The sequence below is a fragment of the Salvelinus sp. IW2-2015 genome, linkage group LG20 (genome assembly GCF_002910315.2).
Source record: "Salvelinus sp. IW2-2015 linkage group LG20, ASM291031v2, whole genome shotgun sequence".
In the NCBI taxonomy this organism is placed as follows: Eukaryota; Metazoa; Chordata; class Actinopteri; order Salmoniformes; family Salmonidae; genus Salvelinus; species Salvelinus sp. IW2-2015.
The window spans coordinates 372,169-379,074 of record NC_036860.1 but is presented as its reverse complement, the minus strand read 5'-3'; the positions used below and the strand labels follow the sequence as shown (position 1 = coordinate 379,074).

The following is a 6,906-nucleotide window of genomic DNA, read 5'->3' as shown; positions in this document are numbered from 1 at the left end:
AGGGGAAGAGAGAGGATTTTTTATTTTATTTTGTTATTTCACCTTTATTTAAAACAGTTCTCATGTTCTCATTTACAACTGCAACCTGGCCAAGATAAAGCAAAGCAGATGCAATGGCAGAGAGAAAGAGAGGGCAGGAGAGGGGAGGAGAGAGGATATACTGGCAGAGAGAGAGGGGCAGGAGAGGGGAGAGAGAGAAGGCCCATTGATCCTCAATGCCACCTGCTGTATGGCTCCTGCGAGGCCAGCCAGGGAGCAGGGAACACACACATGGGCGCCTGCCTGGGCCACGGCCATATGGATGAAAGCCTTGTGGAGGAGCTGAGCTAGTCTTCCGCTATTCTGACCACATCAGGTTGATTGACTGTCTTGAAGTTGGGTGTTTAAAGAAGTTACACACAAAGGTGTAATGACAGAGGATACACACATTGCAGAGAAACAGGTACAGAGAGAGCGAGTATGGGTGTGTGTGTGTTTGTGTAATAGAGAGACTATAAGAGTGTATGTGTGTGTGTGTTGTGTGTGTGTGTGTGTGTTGTGTGGTGTGGTGTGTGTGTGTGTTGTGTGTGTGTGTGTGTGTGTGTGTGTGTGTGTGTGTGTGTGTGTGTGTGTGTGTGTGTGTGTGTGCGGTGTGTGTGTTGTGTGTGTGTGTGGGGACAAGTTTAACGTATACTGTGGGGACAGCAGTCCCCTCACAAGAATAATAAACAAAACACACATTTTGACCAACTGGGGACTTTTGTTCGTCCCTCACAAGGTCCAAATGCTATTTCTAGGGGGTTTAGGCTTAAGGTTAGAATTTAGTGCTAGGGTTAGAATTAGGTTAGGTTAGGAGCTAGGTTTATTTTAGGGTTAGGTTACGGGTATGGGTTAGGGGTAAGGAAATAAGATTTTGAATGGGACTGAATTGTATGTCCCCAAGGTTAGTTGCGCAAGACTGTGTGTGTTGTGTGTGTCGTATTTGTGTGTAATAGAGAGACAGGTAGAGAGAGTAACAGGTGTGTGTGTGTGTGTTTGGAGGAGAGAAGATGGTATTTTGTTGAGAGAGTAACAGGTGGTGTGTGTGTGGTGTTGAGAGAGAGAGGTAGAGAGAGAACAGGTGGTGTGTGTGTGTTGTGTGTTGGAGAGATAGAGTAGAGAGAGACAGGGGTGTGTGTTGTGTTGGAGAGAGAGAGGTAGAGAGAGAACAGGTGTGTGTGTGTGTTGGACAGAGGACAGGGTAGAGAGAGAACAGGTGGTGGTGTGTGTGTTGGAGAGAGAGAGGTAGAAGAGAGAACAGGTCAGTGTGTGGTTTGGGAAGAGAGACAGGTATGAGAGAGAGAACAGGTGTGTGTTGTGTTGGAGAGGAGACAGGGCTAGAGAGTGATAACAGGTGTGAGAATGTGCTGTCGTTGGACGAGAGAGAGTTAGAGAGAGAACAGGTGTGTGTGTGTGTGTTGTTGGAGAGAGGAGAGTAGAGAGAGAAACAGGTGTTGTGTGTGTTGAAGAGAGAGAGGTTAGAGAGAACAGGTGTGTGTGTGTGTGTGTGTTGGAGAGAGAAGAGGTGAGAGAGAGAACAGGTTTGGTGTGTGTTGAGAAGAGAAGGTAGAGAGAGAAACAGGTGTGTGTGTGTTGGAGAGAGGAGAGGTAGAGGGACGTACCTGCCCAGCTGGGGGTCTCCATGTACAGGTAACGCCGGACGGGCCAAAGCTGGGTGATTCACTCACTGTTGATACTAACGAACCCTGTAGACACAATGGCAACACATCCTCAGTTTAGACAGGAGGACCAAGGCAGGCAGTTGCAGACATTTACATTTCTCAGACATTTACAACGAGTCAAATGTGTGTGTTTATTTGCTTGCGCGATTGATGTGTCCCTGCCTGCCTGCCTTGCTTGCCGTGCGTGTGTGTGTGTTTAAGTGAGTGAGTGCTCTCCTACTGTGAATGTTGGTCTGCTGAGCTGTGTATCTGAGCAGGCCTCAGGTTGGCTGGGCCCAGCAGGCCCAGCCGGTGAACCACAGAGAAAACTGCATTGATTTTCATCCCCCCAGAAATCCCATCTCGCTGAGCCCGCCTTCTCACCCCGCCCTCCTCCCAATTAAGCATTTGCAGGGAAGCCATGCCAACACAATTTGTCATTTATCAAAAGTAATTAAAGCAATTTCTTCTCTCTCTTGTTTGATTGGCGGGAATTGACTAATGTTTTGAGACTGTACAAATGGGGATAAATAAACCAGGGAATGGATGAATTTTACATAAACTTGGAGGAAAGCATAAACACTGTAAAATGAGTCCTCGACATCTGGCTCTGTGATTCCTCTCAACATGATTATGACTGCAAAAACTGAACCAGTTGTTCATGACATTCTGATATACAACAAGTCAATGCCAGTAAATAATATATTAGAAACAACATATTGACTAACTGACTTAAAGAGTTCTGCTGCTAGAAATAGAGAGGGGCTGGTAAGAACAACTATGGCTGGTTTTCTGTCAAGACGAGACATATCCCACTGGGCACAATTCAACGTTAATTCCACATTGGTTCGACGTAAATTCATTAAAATGAAGTGGAAACATCGTTGAGTCAACCAGTGGGCGCCCACTGGGATGTTTCCCCGGATGGACCAACAAAGATATTTAATTTGGTAAATATCAKCATTTAAGCCCAATATTCATAAAAAAACACAAGATAGCAGGCAAGGCAACCTGGGGAGGGAAAACCAAAGACCATTCAGCAGCAGAGGTTAGAGTTCGTCTGTTCAGTGAAACCAAGCAATACCATTTCAACATTATCGGTAACAACCCCTGAATGCACCATTACCTTCTATAAGGGCAGAATMAAATGTCAGAATTGATTTGGGGAGGGAGGGCTGAGATATAAGCGGGCAGCTCTGGCGGCCATTTTGTTCCAGCGCGGCCCTGTATTTGGTCTCCCTGGAWCATTAGCAGACGAAGCAGAGAGAAGAGCTGGAAACACATGAAGGTGTGGGCACCCATCACAACTGTCTCCAGTGACAGGGGATGAAATAAAAAACAGGGAAGAAAGGAAGAGTGAGAGAATCCAAAATGAAAAAGGAACTATGCACGCAGAATGCCAGAGGAGTTCTTTAAATGTCCCACTGCTTTGTAAATKAGTTAGTTAGCTAAACAAATACCTGGCTTTGTTCTGAGCGGATCACTTTACTAACCAACGCTTCTTTCGGTGCCAACAAATGGAGCCATTGCTTCAATGAGAAAATTAGATTATCCCTTTGAAGGCTGCAGTTGGACAAGCAAMTCTATCATTGCCTGCGAACACAAAAATAATTGGGCAACAGTGGGYAAAGTGTGATATTCACGCCTCTACTGAGACTGAACCATGCCTGGAATATCTAATGGAGCCTTTCACTCTCTCCTGCCTTGTTTGGATTCCCATTCATCATGAAAAACTCAATTACTTATGTTCCCTAACATGCATGGTTATTAATGCTCTAATTATGCTTCTCCCTCTAATCTTTTGCCTTGCAATTTGGGTGATATACCGTATGTGTGAACAACATGGCAGGTCCCATAGAAGTGAAAGCTGAATTAGGAATTGTTGTGCTATAAAGCAGCTTCTCTTGGGAGCCATCGGCGAGATAGAGAGAGCCTGTCATTGGTTGTCTATACATGGGGATTTATGTAAGCCCACTGAGCATGTGTGTGCATATGCGTTCTCCCTAAGTATGTCATGTATGCACAGGGCTGAATAATCAGTTGCTAATACAGTTACCCACTAATATTATATAGCTAACAGCTCATAGCATTCCAACATGATAACATGATTTAATCAAACCCCAAACTAGCCCCCTATCACTTCCTCTGGTTCCTATTAAGTCGGCCCTGACAGCTTTAGAGGAGTGAAATKATTTGGGAGGTTTTGAAGATGCCTGTGAGAGCCTTGGGGAGCCCCTGCAGAGTGGCTGTGGAGGCCCTGTACTGCCTGCAGCCATGACTGTTCTTCAAGGCTTCTCCTCTGAGCATTTTTACAACAGCACAAATTAGGAGGAAGGAATGCCTCTGTCAGTGCAGCCCAGACAGCCAACTTGGGCAGAAACTTGGATGACAATGAAGAAACGGAGGGCGTCATAAACTGCGGAAAATAAGCTCTCACTTTCAAACGTTTACGGCAGCTCAAATATCTAATGATACCTCTCATAGCTTTTAATCTTTAATGTGAAAAATTAATCATCCCATTCATTATTTTAATAGCTGTCATTTTTCTCTCCCTAAAGTGATGATTTATAACCATTAAGCRCCGCGTCAGCTTGTGTGAGAGGGATTTATAGTAATGTTTGCACCAGGTAGCCTCCAACCATATTTCATTACTCTGACAAGCCATTAAAATGCCCTGATGATTAAACAACAGCTCTGAGGTCAGTGTGTATGGCTGTTAACTTACACTGTATACTCCAGGCTGGGGATTGAGACAGACACACCGCCTCTCTTCTCTCCCTCCAGACTGTGTGTGAATGTATGGATGTGTGTATCTCATTCTATACAGTGGGGGGGGATGAGAGCAGTCACTACCACTGAGGGAGATTGGTATAAGATACCACCAGAAGATTCAAAGATATTGCTGTGTTACTGCGGCGACTAGAGCCGTGGGCTGCTTTTGCTGAAAGAGGTTTTTCACCCATGAACTGAGACTAGGTAGATATTGGTTAAAGGAACTGGTGGAAGCCAAAACATTGAGTATGTTTGTTTTATTTGGTGATGAGACGAGGGTTGTGCTTTGAGTGAGAATAGAACCTAACTCGCCAATGTTGCTTGGGAAAAAGCAGCCCACCAAAATGGGATCCAGTAGGGAGCGAGATGGAGGGGGGGAGAGGATGAGGGGGAGGAGAGAGGAGGGGAGGAGAGAGGAGGGGGGATGAGGGGAGGAGAGTGAACGCAGGCCTGGAAGAGCTACGTAGCTGGGGGAGGATTTACCTCCCCTGCATGTTCTATGATACATACACGTCTAATATCCAGGGTCCAGCGGTCACAATTGATCACCGATGCTGTGTCTGACACTGACTGACAGCGGCTGTAATTGCTATGTTTGCTTTGGGAGTAGAGCAGGGGAACAGAGCAGGGCCGAGCGGTCCAAACACACTGGGCTCCCTCACTGCATTACTACAGCCCAAAACCCCAGGAGCCCCACTCTGGACATTACATCATAGATTGGACTACACATAGCTGAGGACAAGGGAAAAGTGTCTGATACTGGATGTGTGAAGAATATACAAGGACATTGTCAAAACTTTGGTTGHGGTGTTGGATGACTCCATTTCTTATACATGTTTATCTAACAAAATCTCTTATTGTACATATTTTTTTTAATCAGATGCCATTTAAAATCCTGTGTTGATATCTTTGTGTCTAGGCTGCATGTCAGTCATGTTTTCAGAAAATAGTTTTTGTCTATCAGTTCTCTCATTTAATGTCTGTGGTACCTGTGTTGTAAGTCTAGCTCTCTAGATCCATTTACAGCAGTGGTATTCAAAGTCGGGGTCGCTGGGGAACTCCATTGGAAAAATATARGTTTTTTGAGAACGATAAATTCGATTTTTTTGGTTGTGTCATTAGATTTGGGGTGGGGTCGCGAGAAATTATTGGGGAAAAGATTGAATAACTTTGGTTTGAATGCCATTGGTTTGAATGGCATTGGTTTGAATACCATTGGTTTGAATGCCATTGGATTGAATGCCATTGGATTGAATGCCATTGGTTTGAATACCATTGGTTTGAATACCATTGGTTTGAATGTCATTGGTTTGAATACCTTTGGTTTGAATGCCATTGGTTTGAATGTCATTGGTTTGAATACCATTGGTTTGAATTCCATTGGATTGAATGCCATTGTTTTGAATACCATTGGTTTGCAGGCTATAGCATAGTATACATGTAGAAGAGAATATATCAGCTCCTTTCAAATGAGTTAGAGAAAAATACTGAAATGCATCTCATTTGTAATGGTTAACACAAATGTAGGCATAAGAATGTTAATTACCACTACAAATACAACAGTGGTAACAATGAAAAATCTACTTACACATGTAGCGTGATGCCATTCCCAATAACACTTTTGTCTACGTGAAACAGGATGTTTAGCACCCAGCTGTAGTGTGAAGCTGTGAATGCATGATGAAATGGTACTTGTAACTCAGACTATTTTCTTTTGCAACTTTGCACGTTTTTTATTACACATTTAATCTATCGGCAAGGCACATGAAATCCCAACTGGTCAGACTCTAGGCTTCTGATGCTTGGCTTTAGTCATGAATCAAACCACTGCTGAAATGAAAGCAGTTTAGAAGGCTGCCAAGATTCTACTCAAACAAGTTACTACCATTCATTTCCATTACTCCTTTGTGGACGCACATATGCCATAGAATGTTCTGGCATACCATGATGTAATCGGTAAACCAACTTGTATTTCCACTCAGTCTAGTTTGGATTTCTCTGCTGCGGCTGTCTCTATTGGGATGATATTCACAGCACTAGGCCTGGCTGTTTAGCCAACATCAAATTGATTTACTTTACCTTGTAGCTGCGAGTTGTGCTGTTCTGAATGTGCAAATATCATTTAGCAGCCACTGCACCGATACCAGAACCTCAATCACTGACTGTTACCCAACTGTAAAATGGTAAAATAAACTAAGCATTTGAGCGAGGTTAGTGTAGCCGGAAAGCGAGATGAAGCCGGGCTCTTGATAAATTTGGCGAAAAGTATGCTCCTGGAGTATTGTTGTCGACTGGTGCATCAATGAGGAGCGGCCCTGGGATGTTGAGGTCTGCTGAAGCCAAAGCAAAGCATAGCCAGTCACTAATTGCACAATTTTAAAACAAAGGTCCCTGGGCAGCTTTTCGTTATGCAAACAGAGGGAGAGCCAATTTGCTTAATCACGTGAGCTCAACA

General features: G+C 44.1%; 1 long non-coding RNA gene across 1 annotated transcript in view; it reads right to left on the bottom strand.

Moving 5' to 3' along the window:
* Positions 1-1,485: 1,485 nt before the first annotated feature.
* LOC111980429 (uncharacterized) overlaps positions 1,486-6,906 on the bottom strand; it is a 153,668-nt gene continuing 148,247 nt past the window's right edge. The window contains exon 4 of the long non-coding RNA XR_002879461.3: positions 1,486-1,724. This is a non-coding gene — a long non-coding RNA (uncharacterized lncRNA). The remainder of the gene's footprint in view (positions 1,725-6,906) is intronic.